We start from the raw sequence: 14,196 nt of genomic DNA, 5'->3' as shown, positions 1-14,196 counted from the left end.
AGTCTCACCAATACCCAGGCATGCCAGGTTCTTCCTGAGTTAAATGCCTAGGAGGCCTGAAAGAATAAATTCATCCTGGAGAAGTCTTGTGGGTTGTAGCTTTAGAAATTCAGGGAACATATCTCTGGGGCCATCCAATGGAGAACACAGCCTGTATCAGAACCTTAGCAGAGACGTTGGGCCTTTTGGGGTCTCAAATTTATCATCTCTGAAACAAGTACAATGAAATTAACATTGCCACATGTGGGCACTATAAAGCCTTTTTCAAATAAAAAAAGGTCAGTGATAGTGCTAATAATAACAGTGATTATGTCATTTAATAAAACGGTCTCATTTGAAAGCTAAAAAGGAGCTTCAGGGTGGCAAGCACTCTAATTATAGTATGTCTGCCTTGTTTAAATCTTGATACATAAGTACATGGTACAGGGCCTGAGGCAATGCCATCTCCAAAGAGCCCTTTTCCATGATCTTAAAACAGTCACAAGGGAGTGTCTAGCTCCTGATGGCTACTGTCTTGAGGCTTTTCTAGTGTTCTGGGAGTCAGGAAGCTTCTCCCTCCTTGAAGCTATTGGTAGAGCCCAGTCGCTGGCGAAACTGAAAAACGAGGAGGTAGAATACCCTAAAACAGGAGATGTCTGAGATACAGGCAGCTAATAGGGCTGTAAGGTTTTGTTGGGATGCTTCCCTTCCTGATGAAGGGTCCTGTCCCTGGATTAATGGTGAAACTGGCATGTCACATCTCTAGGAAGACAACATCGTGTTCCATGACCACGTAGGGTATACATCTGCATTCAGCCGGGATTGCTCCTAAACCTTCCTAGACTCCATCTCTGGCTCTGGGGTTACCTGTGGGTGGGGCGATGCAGACACACAAGAAAACCTCCTCTACAAATTCTTCCTGTAGTTGGTTGATTGTATTCTAAGACCTTCGTTGGGATGGGCGAGGGACGGGGCTTGGTATGGCGTCCTCTAAGCTCTCTGCCCTCTGCCGTCATCATTCATGTGAGCCAACGAGAGAGGGGTCGGGGAGACGCGAGGGTGGTTCAGGGGGCGTGCAACCTGGGCCGATTCTGCCCCAGCACACTGGTTGTCGGGAGCCCCGCCTCCGCTCACGGTTGACAGCTCAGCTGGTGCCGAGCAACTCGTGCCAGCCAGTCGTGTCTCAGCCTGGAGAGTGCGCGCACCGCCCCCCGGGCAGCCGCTGGCTCCAGCTCACGAAACAGCCCCGGGCGCCGCGCCGCTCTGAGTCCAGCCTCCTACTGAGAACAGTCCCTCCCTTGTGCGGGTCGCACGGCTAGCCGCAGGTTCGGCCACGTCAAATCCATTTTCTAAAAAAGCAGGGAGCAGAGCTCTCTCTTCGCCGCCGACGCAGAAAGGAGCTGGGGAGGAAAAAGCTGCTGCTTTTTGCGCTGGAGATTCGTGGGCAAGGCTTCTCATTTTCCCAGTTTCAAGGAGACTCGCTTGAACCCGGAAAGCGGAGGTTGCAGTGAGCCGAGACCGTGCCACTGCACTCCAGCCTGGGCGACAGAGCGAGACTCTGTATCTCAAAAAAAAAAAAAAAAAAAAAAAGTGAGCCTAACTCAGATACTTGCAGGAATGGTTCTGGCAGGAGTAAATGATCTAATGTGGGACATGAAGTAGTAAATGCAAAATTAATTAATAAGTCTCTGCCCAGATTTCATCCTGAAGAGTTTCATGCGCCCTCACTACCATCTTGAATGTTCCAAGTCCTACTAAAATTAAAATCAAAAGCATGATCCTGTAACCTGTGGGACATAATCTAACGTGGGACATTAGATTATTCACTCCTGCCAGAACCATCCCCGGGAGTATCACAGTATACTTTGCCTTCCTCTGTAAACCTGTAGTTCTCACCTCCTACCCTGTCTTTTTTTTTTTTTGAGACGGAGTCTCACCCTGATGTCCAGGCTGGAGTGCAATCACTCAATCTCAGCTCACTGCAAGCTCCGCCTCCTGGGTTCAAGTGATTCTCCTGCCTCAGCCTCCCAAGTAGCAGGGATTACAGGTGCCCACCACCACGCCCAGCTAATTTTTAATTTTTTTAGAAGAGATGGGGTTTCACCATGTTGGCCAGGCTGGTCTCGAACTCCTGACCTCATGATCCACCCGCGTCAGCCTCCCAAAGTGCTGGGATTACAGGCGTGAGCCACCATGCCCAGCATGACCTCCTACCCTATTCCAGTGCTCTTCCATGTCAGGCTGACAGAAGGATGAAAGCTGATGAAAAGCTTGGATGGACAGGAAGACACACATGCTCAGCATTACTCTTCATGATTTAGAAAGAGTTTTGTTTCAAATGCCAAGTGGTTATCAAATGCCTAATCTATACAATATAATGTATATTTCTTTTCCTGGGCCATGTGAGACAGGGGACACAAGCCCAAAACTGCGTTCTCACTTATGACCTTGATCATACCTCATAGAAAAAAACACCCGCCAAGTGAAGCTGAAATTAAATGTTTACCTGCTAGAACAGCAACAAAACAAAACATTTAAAACTCTTCTCAGCCAGGCATGGTGGCTCACGCCTGTAATCCCAGCACTTTGGGAGGCCAAGGCAGGCAGATCACGAGGTCAGCAGTTCGAGACCAGCCTGGACAACATGGTGAAACCCCATCTTATAAAGATACAAAAAATTAGCCGGTTGTGGTGGCACATGCCTGTAATCCCAGCTACTCAGGAGGCTGAGGCAGGAAAATCGCTTGAACCTGGGGAGGCAGAGGTTGCAGTGAGTTGACATCACGCCACTGGACTCCAGCCTGGGCAACAGGGCTAGACTCCATCTCAAATAAAAAAAAAAAACTTCTCAGTAGGCCGGGCACGGTGGCTCATGCCTGTAATCCCAGCACTTTGGGAGGCCAAGGTGGGTGGCTCACCTGAGGTCGGGAGTTTGAGACCAGCCTGACCAACATGGAGAAACCCCATCTCTACTAAAAATAGAATATCAGCTGGGCATGGTGGCACATGCCTGTAATCCCAGCTACTCAGGAGGCTGAGACAGGAGAATTGCTTGAACCCGGGAGGCGGAGGTCCTGGTGAGCCGAGATGACATCATTGCACTCCAGCTTGGGAAACAAGAGCGAACCTCCATTTCCAAGAAAAAAAAAAAAAAAAATCTTCTCAGTAAAAACCATCACCAAATTATGCCCAAATTTTATTATTACTATTTTTTGGAGACAGAGTCTCACTCTGTTGCCCAGGCTGGAGTGCAGTGGCACGATCTCAGCTCACTGCAACCTCCATCTCGAGCTTAAGTGATTCTCGTGCCTCAGCTTCCCGAGTAGGTGGGACTACAGGCATGCACCACCATGTTAGGCTAATTTTTGTATTTTTAGTGGAGACAGGGTTTCCCTATGTTGGCCAGGCTGGTCTCAAACTCCTGACCTCAAATGATCCACCTGCTTTGGCCTCCGAAAGTGCTAAGATTACAGGCGTGAGCCACTGTGCCCGGCCCCCCATATTTTATTCTTTTATTTAAATAAAGATCGGAGAAAAATTAATACCCTATATGATACCGGGTGCAGTGGCTCACACTTTGGGAGGCGAAGGCAGGCAATCACATGAGGTCAGGAATTCATGACCAGCCTGGCCAACATGGTTAAACCCCACCTCTACTAAAAATACAAAAATTAGCTGGGTGTGGTGGTGCACGCCTGTAGTCCCAGCTTCTTGGGAGGCTGAGGCATGAGAATTGCTTGAACCAGGGAGGCAGAGGTTGGCATGAGCCAAGATCGCGCCACTACATTCCAACCTGGATGACACAGTGATACTCTGTCTCAAATAAACAAATAAATAGCCTGTATGAAACCTTTTAAAAGCTTTTTGTGTATGGCCTCTGAATTTTCAGTAGTGTGATCCTGTTACCCCCACAAAAGTTGTTTCCATCCTATAGATGAAGACTTCTTTGTAACTCTAGTATGCAGAAATCTCTGGCTATAGTTGATACCATTTAACAATGGCCAGTTACTCCTATATACCCATCTGCTTGCTTCCTGTCAAATGAGAGCACTACCTATATGATAGAAGGAAGAGTCAATTAGACAAAAGTAAAAACAAAATAACAAAAATACATCCCTTACCACCGCTCATCTGTGTGGAGGGAAGTTTCTTCTCACTTATCCTCTCATGGTTGGTGGGAAAGGCAGATGGCTCTCTGTTGGCTGACGGTATCAGGCTCTCTAGGGCAGTAGTATCCTGGGGAGGATGTACTAAATATGTCTCTTTAGGCATTTGGACCATGAGGCTGGACAGTGTCTGATCAAGAACGTCCTCCTCAGCAATATAGGTGTATGGACAGTATTCTCGGGTCCTGGAGTAGATGTTGGCATTGTCATAACAATCTGAGCAAATCACCCGGGTACCAGTGCCACCTAATAACAAGAAAAAGAATCTAAATATCTTTCTGTTAAGGAATTATTTTTTGCCAATCATCAGTTTTCTTCAAAAGTTGTCATCATCATTGCTAGCATGTATTGAGCACTTACTTTATAAAGTAGGTGAAGTTTCAAGCCATTTCTGTGAATTGATTCATTAATCCTCACAACATCCCTATGAGGTAGGTATTATTATTATCCCCACTTTACAGATAGGGTAAACTAAAGCACAGAGAAGTTAAGTAACTTAACCAAAGTCATACCGCTGCCGGGTGCGGTGGCTCATGCCTGTAATCCCAGCACTTTGGGAGGCCGAGGCGGGCAGATCACAAGGTAAGGAGATCTAGACCATCCTAGCTAACACGGTGAAACCCCGTCTCTACTAAAAATACAAAAAATTAGCCAAGCGTGGTGGCGTGCGCTGGTAGTCCCAGCTACTCGGGAGGCTGAGGCAGGAAGATGGCGTGAACCCGGGAGGCGGAGCTTGCAGTGAGCCGAGATCACGCCACTGCACTCCAGCCTGGGCGACACAGCGAGACTGTCTCCAAAAAAAAAAAAACAAAGTCATACTGCCAGAGTGAGGAGCAGAAACAGCCATTCTGGCTCCAGAGCCCATGCTCTTGAAAACTACACTGAACCATCTCTGTCTATCGTGGATAGACAGATCATGCCCAAATTAAGGGAGCAAGATAAGGCTGGTACTGTGCTACAAGACACATGCTTGGCTTAAGCAAACTAAGTCAGAGAATAAGGAGTTATGATGACTTCACTTCATGAAAAACCATGTTACCTTCATGAGTCAAGAGGTTAAGTAACACCAATTGCTACAAGCATCCCTAGGGAAAGCTTCTGACAATGAGAAGTCCTGCCTGACAAGTACACGGTTGACAGAAGTATAGGTTTAACAATGAACTCCCTGGATTATTATGTGCTTTGAAAACTGAATGATGAAGGAGAGAAGAGAGAATGAGAAATAAAGAGTGAGTTACTTATTCAAAATCATGCAACAGGCCAGGAGCAGTGGCTCATGCCTGTAAGCCCACCATTTGGGGAGGCCGAGGCAGGTGGATCACCTGAGGTCCGAAGTTTGAGACCAGCCTGGCCAATATGGTGAAACCCCATCTCTACTAAAAATACAAAATAAGCCAGGCATGGTGACAGATGCCTGTAATCCCAGCTACTCAGGAGGCTGAGGCAGGAGAATCGCTTGAACCTGGGAGGCAAAGGTTACAGTGAGCTGAGATGGTGCCATTGCACTCCAGCCTGGGTGACAAGAATGAAACTCTGTCTCAAAAAAACCAAAAAACAAACAAAAAAATCATGCAACAGAATGTTAGAATTGGAAGACAGTGAAAAGTAATTTAGTTTAACCCAGAAAGCAGTGTTATTTCCCACATATTTCAAAGAACAGACTTTTAAGTATTCTTTTAAAAGTCAGAAATGCCGGCCAGGTGCGGTGGCTCATGCCTGTAATCCCAGCACTTTGGGAGGCTGAGGCAGGCAGATCACAAGGTCAGCAGTTCAAGACCAGCCTGACCAACATGGTGAAACCCCCGTCTCTACTAAAAATATAAAAATTAGCCGGGTATGGTGGCGCGCACCTGTAATCCCAGCTACTTAGGAGGCTGAGGCAGAGGAATCGCTTGAACCTGGGAGGTGGAGGTTGCAGTGAGCTGAGATCGTGCCACTGCACTCCAGCCTGGGTAACAGAATGAGATGCTTTCTCAAAAACAAAAAAAGAGTCAGAACTACTATATTTTTCATGAAAAGCCAAAATCCAATTTATCAATTAGATAAAGTTCTGTTGACACCCAGCCTAAAAAAGTCTCTGAAGAAATGGAACAAATCTTCCATTTGTATAGTATTTGAAGTACCACACAGATTTGCTGAAAAGATCTGTGAGAATCTTGGGGGAAGTGCTTTACAAATTATTGTCTCTTTATTTAAAAATTAGAAAAGTAAAGCTCAGATCTTAAGTAACTAGCTTCATGGTCACAGAGCTGGAAAAAGGAAGAAGTATCAATTAAACCCAATTCTTCTGTCCCTTAATTCATTCAGTTCTGTCACTCCCTATGGGAGCGAGGCTATGAAAAGGGTGGAGGGAGAAGAACTCTGTGTATGGGTACGCATCTCTACGTGTTGGGATGTCAGGTTCATTTAATTAGAGAACTCTTTACATCTCTCTGATGTTCTCCAGTATATGCTGAGAACCATTGCTACCATTTGTTGATTTCTTTTAGAGGTGGGGAGTCTTGCTATGTTGTCCAGGCTAGAGTACAGTGGCTATTCATAGGTGCACTCACAGCACAATACAGCCTCGAACTCCTGGCCTCAAGTAATCCTGCTTTAGCCTCGTGGGTAGATGGGACTACAGGCATGCCACCATGCCTGGCTCCTAGCTACCTTTTAAACTTTACTGAATGTCTACCTGTCAGGAAGAGAAACCGGCCTCCCTTGGATGTGGTCTGAAGGATGCCCACGCCTGAAAAGGGTAAGAAAGAGATACCTGAAAAAAGTTTGCAGAATATCCCTTTCCTATAATTACACAAGTTTGGGAGCCTCTGATGTGTACTCTGATCTCTTGTTTAATGTGTTTCTCCACTCTGTAAGATGATTTTCATATCCTTTTAAGACTTGAGTCAATTTTCATCCTATTTTGCATGTGGCTAAATGCTTTCATTAGGTATCTTACTTTAAAATATTGCTTCAGATTAATGGAGAAACTACACACTGAAAAGTAAACTCAATACAATAGGCTAAAATTGTAACCATAAACAACAGTCATTACCGTCAGTGCCTTTGTGTATATATCCATTGGCAGGAGGCATAAGTTGCTGATGACTGCCTGCCTCAGAGTTGCTGTAGCCTTCCTGTGGCTCAGACAGCATTCCTTGGGAAGACAAGTAGCTGGGAATGTCTGCAGGCAGATTGAGCTCCTCTGTAAAAGAGACATTTTTAACTCTCAAAGGTAGGCAGTTGAAGCCAACACTCAGAAGACTATTTTGCAAATGTGTTCCACTTTGATACTATTAGCAAGAAAAACTGTACGTACCTAGGACCGCAACAGCTCTTGGTACTTCCCCTAAAACTATTTCTCACTAGAACTCTTCTCAAAGCTTCACTTTAAAAGTTTCATTGAAAGAAACAAAACCTAAAGGTTGAAATCTTATCTACTGCCACGCTTTCATAATCTATCTGCCTAGATTTCTTTTCTTGCAGGATTCCAGGGTGAGAGGTGTAAAAGACTGACCTCAATGATCCAGTTTGATATTCAAGGGAAAAAAAGAGACTGATCTCAATCACAAGGGCTCCACTCTTCCTTACAGCAAAATTATGATGAAAAGGAGCCTTAGACATTAAAGAGAATGCATCTGTCATGCGTTTTTAGAAGTAAAGTTTGGCCGGGCGTGGTGGCTCACACTTGTAATCCCAGCCCTCTGGGAGGCCAAGGTGGGTGGATCACAAGGTCAAAAGATTGAGACCATCCTGGTCAACATGGTGAAACCCCGTCTCAACTAAAAATACAAAAATTAGCTGGGCATGGTGGCACACGCCTGTAGTCCCAGCTACTCGGGAGGCTGAGTCAGGAGAATCGCTTGAACCCGGGAAGTGGAAGTTGCATTGAGCCAAGATCATGCCGCTGCACTCCAGCCTGGCAACAGAGCGAGATTCTATCTCAAAAAAAAAAAAAAAAAAAGTATTTACAAATTCTTAAAATTGGTCAGACGCAGTGGCTCATGCCTGTAATCCCAGCACTTTGAGAGGCCAAGGTGGACAAACTGCTAGAGCCCAGGAGTTTGAGATCAGCTTGGGCAACATGGCAAAACCCGACTCTACTAAAAATATAAAAACTTAGTCAGGCGCGGTGGCACATGCCTATAGTCCCCGCTTCTCAGAAGGCCGAGATGGGAGAATCACCTGAGCCTGGGAAGTCAACGCTGCAGTGAGCCATGAATGTACCGATACACTCTGACCTGGGCATTACAGTAACACCCTATCTCAGATAAACAAAATTCTTTCCTCAAAGAGGTTCTGTTATGAACCTATTCCTCAAAGAGGTTCTGTTATATCAAAGAAGTTGAACATTTTAACAACAAAAACTCCCTTCTATCACATATCAGGTAATGTATCACAGCTCTTCAGTTTTTTGAGGGGGAAGATGAGGTCTCGCTATGTTGCCCAGGTGGGCCTTGAACTCCTGGGCTCAAGCAGTCCTCCCACCTCATCCTCCTGAGTAGCTGGGAGTACAGGCATGTGCTACTATGACCAGCTCTCAGTTTTTTATATTGTACAATTAATCCTATACTACATTCTTGACTGAAGTACAAGCCATAGGTGTCATGTGGGTACACTTACCTGTGTTTGTGATACTATAGTCTTCATTTTTCCTTCTCATGTGGTAAATAACAATGACCCAGATCAAAGAAGTGCCAACAACACAGCAGACCACAACAATGATGACAATGCCAACTGTGGTCCAGCCATCATCTTCATGCCCAATGCTACTCTGGGAAGAGTCACAATTGGGGGATGAAATGACATTTAGGTACATGTGGCCACGTTCTGTCCCAAGGGTGTTAGACATAATGCAGGTATATTTCCCAGCATCTTCTAGCCCGGCATCTACAATGATGAGAAGCTGATTGGCTGCAGCAAAGAAATGTCGTTCTGTCACCAGCAAAGGCCCATCATCTTTAGTCCAGTTGAGACGAGGGGCAGGACTCCCTCCAGCTATGCACTGTAACACCGCAGTTCCACCTCGGGTTACTGTCTTATCCTCCAGGGGTCTAATAAATGAGGGTGTCTCTAATAGGAAAACATTTTTAAAAAAAATGAAAAGTTAGGCAATTTTATTCCCTAATTCCTACTGAATTAGACCAATGGGGGTATAATAAAATGAGTAATTTTATATACTCATGGGAGGATTAGAAGTTAATGTTTCAGAACAAAATCCTGAAAAAAGCCTCAATCTTTTCTCGATAATTCCAGCTTAGGCAAGCTATCCTAAGAAAGAAGTTCAGGGCAGCTGCAATAGCTGGAGGGGGTGAGCAGGGGTGACCCATTAAAAAAGATTTAAAATAACTTAAAAAAAAAAAGAAATTCAAAGATTTATACGCAAAGATGTTTACTGCAAAATGTGTAACTTTAAAGAATAAAGAAAAATATTTTTAAATCTAGCAGAAAAATGATTAAGTAAATTATAGTCACATGATCTTTTACAAAGACTTTAATAACAAGGCAACTTGTGGTACAATAGTAAATGAAAAAAATGTAGGTATATTTGACTACATAAAAGTGAGAGGGGAAAGTCTAGAATATGCTAAAATCCTTAAGTATTTGAGTGACTTTCCTCCCCTTTTCCTAATTTTCTGTATATCTTAACATCTTAAGACAATAAATGACTTATTTTTCTAAGACTGAGGCAGGCGGATCATGAGGTCAGGAGTTCGAGACCAGCCTGACCAACATGATGAAACCCCGTCTCTAAAAAAAATACAAAAATTAGCTGGGTGCAGTGGTACATGCCTGTAGTACCAGCTACTCAGGAGGCTGAGGCAGGAGAATCACTTGAACCCGGGAAGTGGAGGTTGCTCTGAGCCGAGATTGCGCCACTGCATTCCAGCCTGGGCAACAGAATGAGACTCTGTCTCAAAATAAATAAATAAATAAATAAATAAATAAATAAATAAATAAATAAATGACTTCTTATTTTTCTGGTTATACAAGTAAACAAGACAAACCAACAAACTTAAAAATAATAATAATAATAACTGACATCTAGGAAAATAGAGAACTGGAAAGTAGAATTTACCCTGGATTTCAGTTCCATGAAGAAAAGTATTGTAATAAGGAAGAAAAAACAAAACAAACAAACAACAACAACAAAAAAAACCCAGGCTAGCAGGGGAAAATTTTTAGGAAAAAAAGGCATTTTACCAGAAATAGGGTTAAGAAGAACACACTGAAAAGGAAAGCAGAAACTCTAACCAGAAAACACATCTTTTTTTTTTTTTTGTATTAAATTTTTTTTGAAAATGAACTAGGAGCAAACAGTTAAATAATCTTAGGTTCCTATCAAGCAATAAGTGAAGCAGCATCAAATGGCTGGGATACTCCTAAAAGAACAGTGGAACTCTCAATGCAAACTCACTGAATAGTAAACACACCTACATGAAACAGAAACCTTACAGAGAGGGACTTAAAAAGATAAGCTGATAAAGGAATTTGAACTTTCAATTATTGTGACAAGGATGCCTACCTAATTTTGCCCTATGTATTTTCCCACATTTCAGTTATCTGACCCACTAATTCCTAGACTGACATAACCTTGCATAAAACTGTGAAATAAGATAAAGATCTGAGACTCACAGAGGTAATCTCAAACTTATTTTTCTTGCTCATTAAGACCAAGAGTAGCTCCCAAAGACTCCAACAAAAGCAGGGACCCACAGAGCAGTAAACGTACCTAACACTGTTAGGGAAGCATTTGCTGAGAGACCTCCTGCTGTATTTTGTGCCATGCAGCTATAGATTCCCATATCTTCTATTTTCACATTGGCAATAAAGAAGACGTCATCCTCGGGCATGACGTGCATGCGTCTTTCTCGAGCCGCAGGAAAGTCAGTACCACCATCTTTCTGCCAGGAAATCTGAGGTGCAGGGTGTCCCTCTGCAGCACATTCTAATCTGGCCATGGCACCAGTGCGAATAGTCAGATCCATTGGCGTTTTCAGAAAAGATGGCATCTCTGTTTCCAGAAAAATCACCAAGAAAAAGTGGGCAAGGGAACAAAGACACATATATGCATACAAATAGGCATGAAAGAATCTAGTAGGCAAGACACCCCCTAATGTTCCATTTCTTTGTGAAGACAGGCTCTCTGACTGAGAGTGAATATAGTTTTATAAATTTAAAAAAACAAAAACAAACTTTAGAGATAGGGTCTTGCTCTGCTGTCCAGGCGGGAGTACACTGGCGCAATCATAGCTCACTGCAGCTTCAAATTCCTGGCCTCAAGCTATCCTCCCACCTTGGCCTCCCAAAGTGCTGGGACTACAAGCCTGAGCCACAGCACCCAGCCAAGAGTGAATATGGTTTTGAGAACACCTTTTCTTCCAGGACCTCAGAGTATTTGGAGCACACTGATGACTCTGTCTTCTAGGATGCATGATACACTTAATCATCAGCTGGAACTAGGGAAAGCAGAAGGCCACAAACCTTCTTTGAACTTCGTATTTTAGAACCTGGTATTTACTATGACTCTCTCACTTATGAAGCTAAATGATGCTTCCCTGGGAGGCTGAGGCAGGAGAATCACTTGAAACTAGGAGGCGAAGGTTGCAGTGAGCTGAGATCACACCACTGCACTCCAGCCTGCATGACAGAGTGAGAGTCCATCTCAAAAATGTTCCCAAACCAACATCTACAAAGCTATCAAGGAAACTGCATGCTAAAAAAAACTTATGACTTCAAAAGTATCATTAAATAAGATCTGATTCCACAGAAATTTCAATTTTAACTCTTTTTTTTTTTTTGAGACAGAGTCTCGCTCTGTTGCCCAGGCTGGAGTGCAGTGGCGCAATCTCGGCCCACTGCAACCTCTGCCTCCCGGGTTCAAGCGATTCTCCTGCCTCAGCCTCCCAAATAGCTGGGACTACAAGTGCGTGCCACCACGCCCAGCTAATTTTTGTATTTTTAGTAGAGACGGGGTTTCACCATATTGGCCAGGATGGTCTTGATCTCTTGACCTCGTGATCCACCTGCCTTGGCCTCCCAGAGTGCTGGGATTACAGGCGTGAGCCACCACGCCTGGCAAAGTTTCAATTTTAAGAATGAAAAAAATTGACTTACATTGTTCAACTGTTCAAAGTTGACATATTGTTATTAAACAAGAGGGGCACTGGCAAAGATTACTATGCTTTTATAATGCTTTAACAAGTTTCATTGAGTAATTTTTTCTCTAACAGTTGGTTTGAACAAACTGCTATTGCAGGAACTTTAATGCAACTGTGTTGTGAGACAGGAACTTGCTGTGTTGCCCAGACTGGTCTCTAACTCCTGGACTCAGAGGATCCTCCCACCTGAGCTTTCTGAGTATCTGGGATTACAGGCATGAGCCACCACACCTGGCTCTAATGCAACTTTTTTACTGAGAATTGTTGGTTGCTTTTGGTTACTTTAAAAGTCATATTTATAATACTTTTTAGGTCAACATTTATTAAAATCTCTCTATACTTTTTGGTATTCCCCACAAGGCTTTGCATCAATAATAGGAGGTGTATGAAAAACTTGCATATAAATTTTAAAATGCTTTCCATTAAAGTTATATAATTATAGTAGAAAATTAGAAAGTGCCACTAAACCAAGAAGGAGAGAAAGCTCCTCAAATCCTCACTACTCAAAGACAACCACTAGCAATATTTTAGTATAATCTATCCACACATTTGTTGAGAGAATACCGTATACTCTGTTAAGTACTTGTGGTCAGGATTTGGTTAGTATATGAAGAATGGAAAGAAGCAAAAGACATAGAAGTGAAGGAAGCTACTGTGAATTAAGTTTCGTCTGTGGCCAGGCACTGGGCTAAATACTTTATTTATTTATTTATTTATTTTTTGAGACAGAGTCTTGCTCTGTCACCCAGGCTGGAGTGCAGTGGTGAGATCTCAGCTCACCGCAACCTCCACCTCCCGGGTTCAAGCAATTCTCCTGCCTCAGCCACCTGAGTAGCTGGGATTACAGGCACATGCCACCACGCCTGGTTAATTTTTGTATTTTTAGTAGAGACAGGGTTTCACCATCTTGGCCAGGCTGGTCTCGAACTCATGACCTCGTGATCTGCCCGCCTCGGCCTCCCAAAGTACTGGGATTACAGACATGAGCCACCGCGCCCGGTTGAGGTAGGCATTTTCAATTCCATTTTCTAGAAATGGAAACTGAGATTTTGGAGGCATTCAGTATCACGTCTAAAATAAATGGTAGAGTTAGGATATGAGCCCAGGTCTTTTGAGTCCAGCTTATATTATACCTAAGAAAACATAAATTGGACGAGGTCACTCCTCTTTTCTAAAGATACAAAAATTAGCTGGGTGTGGTGGTGGGCGCCTGTAATCCCAGCTATTCAGGAGGCTGAGGCAGAACTGCTTGAACCCGGAAAGCAGAGGCTGCAGTGAGCTGAGATCGTGCCACTGCACTCCAGCCTATGTGACAGAGGGAGACTCCATCTCAAAAAAAAAAAACTTTTATTTTGCCATGATGTGTAATCTTATGGAGGCTGAAGAGACATCTAGGGGCTGTCTGGATATCTCCAAAGCCCATCTGAGTGTAGATAAAATACTTAGTCTATTTCCAATTGTTCTTTTTCCTTTTCAACCCAAGTCATTACTTTTGGGAGTCCCCAAGTCCCCTGAGAGATCCCCAGGAAGGGTGGGGGGCCTACAGTCCCAGTGACAAAGAGTCCAGAATGAGAAGGAAAAAGTCTAGCAGTGGGTGGACAGATGGATGGAGGATGTAAGAATTTGAAGGGAGTCATATCAAAGGGCTCAAGGGAACTGGAAGGAACATTAAAGGTGGTAAGAGGAGGAATAAGGAGCAGTAGCAATGGGAAGAAAGACAGCTTACAGGATGCGGTCTGGGGAGATCTTAAGTATTCCAAACAGGCCAATAAAGGTCCAACAAGGAGGAGGTGGACAGAACCAGTGGTGGAGCAATATAGTTAGCAGGGGCTCAAACAGAGGGGATTCAGATGCCAGAGAAATTGCCATGGGAGAAGTAGGATCCATTAGAGACAACAGAGTAGCCT

The 14,196-nt window shown here is 43.9% G+C and overlaps 2 pseudogenes; one reads left to right on the top strand and one right to left on the bottom strand.

Annotated features, from left to right (window-relative positions):
- LOC117978246 (neuroblastoma breakpoint family member 15-like) overlaps positions 1–14,196 on the top strand; it is a 512,107-nt pseudogene that overhangs the window by 67,090 nt on the left and 430,821 nt on the right.
- LOC117981017 (leucine-rich repeats and immunoglobulin-like domains protein 2) overlaps positions 10,883–14,196 on the bottom strand; it is a 33,958-nt pseudogene continuing 30,644 nt past the window's right edge.

This window comes from Pan paniscus, chromosome 1, assembly GCF_029289425.2.
Source record: "Pan paniscus chromosome 1, NHGRI_mPanPan1-v2.0_pri, whole genome shotgun sequence".
NCBI lineage: Eukaryota > Metazoa > Chordata > Mammalia > Primates > Hominidae > Pan > Pan paniscus.
The sequence above is the reverse complement of the archived record's forward strand: the minus strand, read 5'-3'. Positions and strand labels throughout refer to the sequence as shown.